Genomic DNA, 11,071 nt, shown 5'->3' on the forward strand with positions numbered 1-11,071 from the left:
TTTGGTGAAGTTGTGAGTAAATTAGGTCAGTAACGTGCTTTGTGAGATTCGTGTTTGTGCACTCACCCTTTCTGTGCCACACGTACACGGGACACAAGATGTGTTTACTTGATCAGTCCGCAACCTGGGTCACAAACTCTAAAAACACAGAGAAGCTCTGGTGTGAAGTCACCGGCCTGTTGCGTCTCTCCAAAGCAGCTACCTACATCCCTTACATTACGCAGGCTGTAACATCCCCGATAAAATGACCGTGATAGATATCTGTCTTGCAATACTGAGAACGTAGCTGTTTATAAATTATATATAAGCTTATGCGCTATGGATTTGCTGGTGTGCCTTCACTGACCTGCATAAGTCAACACAAGACACACAATTGCCAAATATATTCACCCACAATGAACATTTATCTGGATGCACGGCTGGTTGGAAACAGGACAAAGTAGGCAATTACATAGGGCATCTAACCGATTGCTGCGGGGCAAAACAGCCACAGCCATGAGGCTCCCTTTTTCAGCCTGCAGGGGTAGTACCCATTCTGCTCATTTTTACCGTGTATCCTTGGAATGTGATATAAAACACACAGGGTGGTGTTTGGCACCAGGGAGGAAGGCTGCTTCTGTCTTGTCTTGGACGCTGCAGCCATGGTTGGACCCGTGGAAGGGGACGAGAAGCCTTTCTTTGGTGCAGTTAAGCATGATGAGTTGGGTGAACCATCTTCAGAGCAGGATGGGACAGTGAGAAGCATTTGAAAGAAAGAACCTGCCTCACTTGAAGTGTTCTCTACTTTTTTTAAAAAGTATTCCTTTATGTTTTAACAAAAACTGATTTCTGAAGTTAAGATGTAGAGCTTTGTGTTTTGGGATATCTGTTGCAAGGGAAAACTGGAGGTAGGTCCATCTCAAAGATCTGCTGACTCTATTGGAGACCTAATATCATTAAATATGTTTATTACCTCCAAAATGAATTTGCCTGCTTTTAGGTGTGTTGCAGGATTATAATATGAATTCCTTAGTTAATTGCCAAAAATGGCATTCTGCTGCCCTATGCTTACTGTATTGATTTGCACATTTGCAAGGCAAAAGTAAATTGCAAAACATAGTGATTTGAATTTAAACCCATTGCTAAGCTTTGGCCTGGAAGCATTGAGTTGCTCTCCTGATCATTCACATTTACACATGCTGAGTACAGCGGTAAAGAGCAATAAAAGGACAAGGCAAAGGAGAAAGACTCATAAGGCACCTCAGCAGAGCTAACTTGTTGGGCTAAATTAATTAGTCTGATTTTTGCCCTTTTAAATGCTTGTGTCTTTGCAAAGTTTGCAGTGTGGGGTCCTTTATAACAGATGCAGAGCTTGAACAAAGTATATTTGCTGCCCTTCTACTTATTTATGTGTTAGTGTGTAATTTTTGCAGTGTTTCACATGGTGTGAGTGAAACAAATAGATACCTGTGTACTTCCTTCTTCCTGTGATGGAAGCAGCGAGGGGGGAAAAGGGCAAAAGGAGAAGCCAGAATTTCTCCTAACAGGAAGAAAAAGCAGATATAGAATTTAAAAATATTTTATTTGAGCAACCTACTAATGTGCCTGCTTACTGCTGAGTTCTGCTGCAGTTCAGCAGCTCATCAGTATGTATATATTTGGGTTATCTGCTGTATTAACTTGGTGACTGGATAATCTGAATCTGCTAATTTATTGTCTTAACTGAAATTGCAGCCTAAATCATATAAAATATAGAGCGTGTATATATATATGGATTATTGAGGGTCCATTTTATTAAGCCACTGGATTTTGGCTCCTTTCACAGCACTGAAGTGGTTCATTAGACATAGAAATACAGGACTTTCACCCTTTGTCTAAATATGTTTAAAATCATGCCAAGTTATCCAAACACAGTATTGTCTCATATAAAGCCAACTCAAAGCAAGAACTGATCATGACCAGGCTAGTAACCTGTCCCAATTCCTATCTCACTTGGCACATCTCCAAATGCCGATTCTCACAGTACATCCCAATAGACCAGCTGCTCCCAATGTAAAGAGAACAGTTTGTTAATTCATTATGGATTGTTTATGATTGACAATATTTACTGTAAGTACTTTTTGGACAAACATGGTGCTGCAAACAGACAGGGATATTAGGCAGCCGTATGTTCCTAAAGCATGCATACAGATCAACTGGAGATGGAGTTTTTTCCCCGCCAGCAACTCAGGCAAATGGATTGTAAAAGCACTTGGGAATTAGCCCAGGACTTTTATTATGATGGTCTTGAAGAAGAACATTATGTGTACTTCTTTAAACATCTCTGCTTGGGCCAGCCAGTGAGTTGGTTTACTGTAGCAACTATGGAGTCCTTAAAAAGACTACACTTCAGTTTGTCATTACTGGGGCTCAGCTGGAAAGGTGACGGCTTTAGGCACCACCAGTATGTGAAGAAGTCATCGTGCTTATATCATTTTGTCTTGCAGCCGTGCAGAGCGGGCTGTCAGGCACAGATCTGCTGCAAGGCCTCTCTTTCAAGGCCATATTCTCTGGCCCCTTCATGTCCCCCACACCAACGTGCCACCATTGCACTGATGTGATGAGAGGGGTCTACTCAGACCACCGATGAAGGAAGTGCGGGTTCACCTGACCCTTGTGCAGGAGCCCTCAGGCAGGGTTTACAGGGGTGCCATGGCTTCACATACCCCATCCCACCCACCCCTCAGGCACTTTCTACCTCCTCAAAACCTTTGCAGCACAGCCAAGGTAGCTTTCCTCTTCATATATTGAAATAACTACTCTGCTGCAACCAAAATAGGATGTCTTGTCCAAGAACTATGGATAGTGGTATGTGTATGCAACTATGAAGCTATGGAGATCCTCTGGAGACAGATGCAGGCAGGGCATTTCCAGCTTGGAAGTCCTCAAGAGCAGTATAAAAGGTGTATAATCATGTCCTTCTGCTTATTCTGGCGCTGTATAAGATGAAGCTATGTGTCATATGCTTAATATTAAATGGACTAAACAGGTCACTTGGTTTCTTTTTAATTCTTTTAATCTTCTTACAAGATACAAAATAGGCTTAAGTCAAAAACTGTTCATTAATGTAAAGGGTTGACGGGGTCAGTTGCTCGCTCGGCTGTTTTGTGTTGATGACAGCTGTCCCCTAGAAAGATTGGGTTTGCAGAGCACTGATACTACTCTACCGAGCAGGTTTATGCCTCCTTACTCAAAACCCATAAAGACTCCCGGGAAACAATTACAATCATAGCAGTAGGAAGAGTCAGACTGTAGTTAAACCTTCCAGCCCACACACAGTAACAGGAAAATCCTGTTTGACGAATCAGGGAAGAGCCTGCTCCAGATAACAAGCGATAATATGCTGATAATGCTGCGGTCCCCCCACCCTCTATATGGTTACTTCGGTCTAAGTGGCCGCAGAGTCTGGCCCACTGTTGGTCTTTATATTTTTTATATTCTTAGGAGAGCTGCCCAGGGTGGGATAAAGAAAGATAGGTTTCTTCGAAGCTTTTCTGCAGTTGAGCTAGCAAAAATTTTATTTAATGACTACTCAAGCTCAGGTCACTGCAAAAATAATTGTTTTCTGACCCACGCATGGGTTGTCTTGTCCAGACTGAAAATGAGAGAGGGAAGAGATGAGTCGGTAGGGAGATGCACAGCAGTGCAAGCCATCCTGCATGGGAGTGGGAAAAGAGAGGGTGCCTGGTTTAGCATCTACTCAAGGTCTCGTGTTAATGCTGCCGGAACACAGCTGTGTTAAGTAAGTAAGATTTAAAATGTCATCCTCAGACCACATTTTCTCTTCTCAAGAAAAATGCTGGAAACCTTCTGCAATACCGTACACACACAAAGATTTTTCACCACATTACAAAGCTATCATTGGGCTAGTAGTGTAAGCCGAACCCCCAAAATTGACACTTCCAGGCAAGTGAGAAGAGATTTTTAGCCAAGAATCATAACATTTCTTCCCAGAAAAATGCCCCGAGGAGCAGTATCAAGTTCACTTCAGGGAGCTTCCTTCTAATCTAACTGAAGAGCCAGAAAGAAAGAACACCACCTACCTTATCTGCTGACTTCAGGGAAAACTACTTTGCATCTCACAGTCAAGCCATGCATTTTCTGATGGACAGCATGCATTTGTTAAAGAAAATCTGAAGCTTTGCTTTTAATTAAAAAAAACAACACACATATATATTTTTTAAATCCCTTGAAAATCTTTGACAACATTTCAATTTCTTCTTTTGTTTCCACAGTAGTAACAAAACCACCAGTAATTGGCAATATCCATTTATGTGAAAAAAATCTTATCAAACCAATAGAAATCCTTGTATGGGTAAGAAGATACTTGGAGATGAAAAAAAGCACTAAAAATGTCTTCTTCAGTAGGGCTTTTGTCTCACATAACAGTCCCATGAGCAAAGCAGATGAAATTTGTATAGGATTTGTGCAAAACTGGTTGTGTAACTGTACTCAAAAATATTTATCAGTGATTCACCAGCAGAACAGAGTGGTGCCCCTGCAGCAGTCTGTCTCGGGGCTGCTTCCTTACACACAGTAAGGAACAGCTCTTCCTTTTCAGAGCTTGGGGGTTTGCATTGCCTTTTTTTTTTTTTTTTTCAATGGATTTTTAAAGTGTTGGTGCAAAGGTCAGATGCTTCCCTGTTAGTCAGATCCTCCTGCACTGTGAGCATGCAGTTGTGCAGGCTGTATATTCATTATGTAAATCAATTCCAGCATTTCTAGTGGGTTAATGTAAGGCGTGTGACTTTAATACCATCAATAAGAAGCAGGATTTGATGGGTTTGGTCTTTGGAACTAACAAATTAAAGACCAGCCATCTTCAATTCCTTCAATTTGGAGCAGATAAAGAGTTATTTGCAAGCATTTGGAAAAGAACAAGGAGAGGAGAAGGAGCGACCATGGATTCATCAGGTAGAAATTACATCAGGTAGAAATTACATCAGGTGGAAACTGCAATCAAAATTCTTTCTATGACAGGCTAACAAGACTCATAAATAAGCAAAAAGCAGCAGATATCAGGTATTTAGACTTCAGTGAATTTTTTTTCTCATGGTGCATCTCATAAACAAACTAAACAAAACAAACCCAGAGGGTCAGTACCAATCTGGTTTCACAAACTTTCAACACAGAAAGGTGGCTACAGGGGTCTATCCCAGTTTGTTCAATGTTTTCACTAACAATGCGGATGATGGAATAGAAAGTACATCTATGAAATTTGCCAATAATGCAAAGCAGTAAAGGGCACAATATAACAGAGAATGGGATTCAAATTCAAAACAAACTTGACAACCAGAGAGATGTTTTGAAGACTGAAACTTAACAGGGACCAGTGCAAAGTCATATGCTATGGCATGAACCATCAGGCACACAGACACAGAATGAGGAGGAGCTGGTGAGCAGCTCGTTTTCCCGAGAGGATCTGGGAAGTAAAATGGATCACAACACACCTTCCATCACCCCTCATGCCCTGCAACTGCTTTCTGTGGCAGAAATGGAAGTTGCATGCATATGTCTGGAACAGGTCTTTACCCTGTCGTGGATCCATGTGCCGTCGCCGTTCGGAGTGAAGACCACAACCAGAAGTCTAGAGCTTTTCAGTCTCTTTATAGTTTACCCCACAGAATTAGCAGGCTAGAAACATTTCTAAAAAGGGATCTAGGAAAAGCAGAGACATTCTCCCACACCAACTTCAAAACATTTAGTAAGCTCGTGCAATGCACAGAAGCACCAAAATACACTGCAGCCAGGTGCAGCTGTGGTTGGGACAGGAGAGGCAGGAGGGGCTGTAATTCGGGGGGCAGCTCCCAGCACAATGATCTGGTGCCCACAACCTCCAGCAGATGCAGATGAAGACAAATGACACATAAGTGCTAAAGGACTTTACTTTTTTCTTCCACATGGATTACATAACATACAGTGTGCTTCTTATCAGACCACACTGTACCATAACAAAAAGGTCAGTCCATGACTTGAGCAGAGGCCAGGATAGGTGCAGTCACATTAAACACAAATACAACCTAAATACTATTTAACTACATGGAATTTACTCACAAAGATCTTGGGTGATTGACTAGCTAAAGGTGGACAAGAACTTGGCTCGCCCAAACACTGCTGTGGATTCCCATCTATCCCATATTCATTGACATTTATCCCATACTTGTCAACATCCAGCCCATATTCACTGACATCCATCCCATACTCATTGAAAATAGTTGTAAAAGGATGATGTTGCAGAAGGAAGACTTGAACTCCCAGATCCAAAGAAACTTGGTTGAAAGGGGGATGGATTAAATACTGGACTGAAAGTTTGCATAGATGGGAAAAGTCAGAGTGAGAAGGGTTTACAACTCATACAGATGGAATCCTCTTGAATTTGTGTGTAGAAGTATATTAGTAATTATATAGCTTAACGTCAAGTTTTAATGAGCAGTTCCAGCACCACGTATAAACAGAGACTAAATGTTGTGAGTCTATCACCAGTATGGTTACCCAGTGATATCTGTGCCACCGGCTGCTGCTATCCGTGAGTAGGGATGGCCAGGCAAATCTGAAACACCGGGGGACCTTTTCCAGCTTAATTCCATGGTGTTACGTGACTGCGTGCTTTATCAGTCAGAAAGCCAGCTGCCTCCTTGGTGGCTGTACTGCAGCGAGGGACAACTGGTGGAGCGTGATGTGATGTGATAGTAGTGGGTCTGGTTAAATGAAGAACCTCTCCTGTTATCTTTCGGAAAAACGGTTGACAAAGAGGCTTGCTGGTTTTGTCCCTCTCAAAAAAAAATCGGGCTCTGAACCAAAACATTTTAAAAATATAATATACTTTAGTAAACATACCTTTAACTCTGTAAGTGTGAGTTCCAGCTAATCACAGATGCTTTCCTTTGAGCTGCCAGCCTGCTTGTAGGGAAGGCACAGAGAGCAGGCCAGCAAAAATGTGAATTATTTATGTTCCTGCTGAAAGCACAAGTCCTGTCACTAGAACCTTGCTTGACTGAATGGATCTGCAGAGACAGTTTCTGTAGCAACCCAGAACCTTGCCCAGCAAAACAGTGCCCAGTCACAGGTAACACAGAACAGTAATAAATATCTGCCTGGGTAGCTGAAGATGACACAGAAGTGCTGGAGTAAAATATATCTGGGTTTTGAGTCCTTCAATCTCTCAAGACCCACTAAGATGTCATTTCAGAAGGTGAGTTGGTGGCTTGTCAACTCAGGTACCGGTAACAATCTAGCTGTGACAACACGGGGTTTCAAAAGATTACACAAGCCTTTGTGGGAACTTGGCAAGTCTTTAGCACCAGGAACACAAGCTGCTGCGGTCACGCTCTTACTGGTAGCCCAGCTAGTTAGAGCCCATGTAAATAAAGATGCGGTTCCCAAAAGCCTACTGTCACATCTTTGGGTATTACATCCACATACGGAATATTGGGTTTGATAATATTGTCCAAAATATTTCAGAGATCTGGTTTTTATGCCACGGTATTTAGTGTAGATTCACAAAGGCAGAAATATGTGGATTCAACAGTTTCTTCTCTATCTATCGTTAGCCTTTGATCCTGGCTCGTTGCTTTTTGTAGTCTGTCTGCCTTCTTGTAAAGATGAACCCATCACAATGAAAATGTTACAGAAATTACAAGCTGTCAGGACTATCTTACAAAGCTTTGAAGGGCAATATAGGTTAGTACATTTGTCTAGACATACTAAACATATTTTTCAGTATGTCAGTATTTTAATTTTTCCTAATTATCAACCTATCAAATTATTTTTTACTAAATACATTCAGTTTGTTGTAAGAATTTCTGAGGCTGTGAAACCCAAACCATATTATAAAAGTTACAACAAGCAGAATTTCTTAACTACAGAAAAGTTAGTAGATGTTTCCTTCATCATGCATCTCCGGTTCAGCTCTGTTCACCACCAGACACTGGAAGAGTAAACTGAAATTTTTTGTGCTTTCCCGAGTCTGTAATTCCAGTGTTTCCTACATTTTGACCTTACAAACAAAATTAGGCTCTTTGCATTTGGACTAACCTAGGTGCTTATCTCTAAATATCTGGAGATAATCCAGTTATAGAAAGCTTATGGTTATTTGGTCAGAGGTCACCAAGGCACAACTCTAAATATGAAAAAAAGCGAGAGAAGGTGTATGAGACCTGCGTAACCTAGCCAAGGAGTAATCTGACTGGCAGATCACAGAGGCCTTGTTTATATTTAAAAGTTTTGCGGATTTAGCAATACCAGGACTATCACAACATTTAGCAATCAATACAGCTTTGCTGGAGAAAACCTGCAGATGTAGTTACAACGGCAAAACATCCTTTGCAGTTCTGATACAAGCAATACATAGTTATTAAAGCAATTTAAATTCGCTTGTGTGTCTAGGAGTGTTTACCAGCTCTTCTGCTGTAGCTACATTGGCAAACTTTCTAGTCGAGGCTGTTCTACAAATCAGCTACTGAAGAGTGCGGAGGCTGATGACAGCAGAGCTGCTCTGGAGGCTTGAGGACAGTGTAAAGCTTTTCGCCCTTTGGGAGGAACCACAGAGAAACACTGTCTGCTTCTTTAAGTGAATCTCGGCTGGAGAACAAAGGACTTCAGCTCGTATACAGAGGGGTAATTTACATCTCATTAAACCAATATTTAAAAATCTACACTGTGTTTGTTTCTTTAATGTCTGTGTTTTTCTTTTCCAAAGGTGATAAAAAGGATGCATTTTACATTTTTTTTTTTTCAGAATGAAAAGCACCAAGAACATTTCTGGGTGCCTAGAGATCCTTTTTTTTCTATCCTTGCCTAGCTATAAAACAGCTTAAAGGAATTTTATTAAACTTCCCAAGAAAATTCAGCTCAACCATAAACAGAAGTATTTTTAAGCACAACTACAGATGCTTTGGAATGTAATAAATTCTTGAAAGACTTCTTACCTTGATATATTTTCTCATGTAGTACTATAATTTTACAACTATACAGAAAAACTTCTTTAATTATCAGTCACTAGTGATTCTCAAGCCAAGTGTGCTACCTGTAGGTCTAGAGGCTTTTCAGTGGGTTTTATACCAGCAAAATCCCTAGCTGCATCTGTAAGAAAAAGAAAAAAAAATTAACTGACAGCTATGTCAACTGGGATAAGAAGTGGTGGGACAGTAGCTGTACCAGAACCATTTCTAACTAATGATTTCAGCAAAGCTATGCTTTTGATAGGAGGTGCTTTCAAGAACACATGTATGAAGCATGCTTTTGCAAGCATAGATAAATTCACACTCTGTATCGCTGGTACAACACAATTCCTGTAATAATAAACAACTTTTCATTGGAGACCCCAAGAATAGACTCAATGGGCATTTCTGTGCCTCTCATAACGAGCTGTTTCAAGAATTGCTTAGAGTGTGGAGTGTTCCTACAACTCATCAGCTCAGGGGCCTCACGGGCAACTTCTTGCTAACAGCCTGTAGACCTTAATGAGGTACTCCCGGCTTTATACAAAGGCCAGTAAAGACAAACTCGTAATACACTAAAATACTGGATCTGCTCAGGCATGTAGAGTGTACTCCATCTCAGGGAGCCGGGTGTGTTCTGGAGGGTAGCAGACTGCTTCGCCTCGCATCAGGCTCAGTCCTTTCCTGATCAGTAAACAGCAAATCTGGTTTTGAGGGTGTCCTGGGACCACATGACATCCTCATCAAGGCAGTTTTGCTTGTATTATTGGTTTTGCTCCTGTAATTAGTATGAAAGAGCATTCTAACTTACAAATATAGTCGTTTCAGGAGGAGCTAGATTTCCCCACCCCCACGTTTTTCCCCTAGGAGCAGAACAATATGTACTGTTTTTGCCAAATAAACTGGGTTTACATTATGGCTCGACTCCTGGTACATAATTAATATTCTTCATGGACAGCATGTCTTCAAATAGCTGGCTAATATTTACACCAAGAAAAACTCTTGCAGTCCCAGCTTTCGTCGGCCAGAGACAGAAAATTTAGTTTCATTTTCTTATCTTGTGGTGACACACTATAAAGGCGCAGTGGTGTGTACAAAGTACAGCATTTCAAGGCTTACAGGAACAAACATGAACATACAATTCAACAGGCAAATAAAAGGTGCTGTTGCATTTCCTGTCCCCTCTTCCCTGTTTTGAAAGTCACATTTTTCAGACAGGGGATACAAATATGAACATAGAAAGCAAACTACATTTTTATCTTGATAAAATGGGCAATGGCAGTTTTTACCAGAAACTTGCTAGGTCTCCATTTTTACTATCTTTCTCTATATTTGCAGAATTTGCATTTTAAATATTCTCTCACAGAATGTGTTTTTCAAAGTGTATTTTAACGAAGCATTCACCCATGGCCTACTTTCAAACGCCAACCGCTCACCACAGTTAATCAGTAATATGTGGCAGGGAGGAAGGAATGGCTATACCCTAAAATGCTTTGCAAGCAAGTTACCTGCCAAAAGGTATCTTTGGGCAAATCTCATGACCAAGAGCAAGTTTTGTTACTTTTGACTGTACTAGCACTCTCCTACTAGTGTAGCGAAGAGGAGAAACGCTGCTCCTGGCTCTGTTTAGACCTAAAAACACTGGTGTGAGGGGTGACCAGTTAAAAGGCGTAAGACATACAAGCGTCAGAGAAGCTGGGAGGCCAGGACCACTTGCTGAAGCACATGAATTCCCATCAGGTGGGGACAATCCTGTATCCTGGGTCGCACCAGCGCTCCCAGCTCCTGCAGCACAACCACCCCAAAAGGGGACAAGGCCGCGTTTACACTGATAGGCCTAGGTGAACGCTGCGGCCTCTACTTGTACGACTCGCTTTACTAGAGCAAGTATGAGCGCTGGAACGAGTGGTTTCTCTAGTAAGAGACTGCAGGCAGACACTGCCGCCGCTCTCCCCGTGCCAAGGGGCCGCTCCTGGCGAGGGCGGGGGGGGCTGTGTGAAGCGGTGAGGCGGCAACCAGGCCCCAGGCCCGCCCCGGAGGCGGTGAAACCGGCGTTGCCATGCCGACGGCTCACCCAACGGCGAGCGAGGGGCGGGGCGACGGGGGCAAGGGCG

This window comes from Charadrius vociferus, unplaced genomic scaffold (genome assembly GCF_000708025.1).
Source record: "Charadrius vociferus isolate BGI_N301 unplaced genomic scaffold, ASM70802v2 scaffold1, whole genome shotgun sequence".
NCBI lineage: Eukaryota > Metazoa > Chordata > Aves > Charadriiformes > Charadriidae > Charadrius > Charadrius vociferus.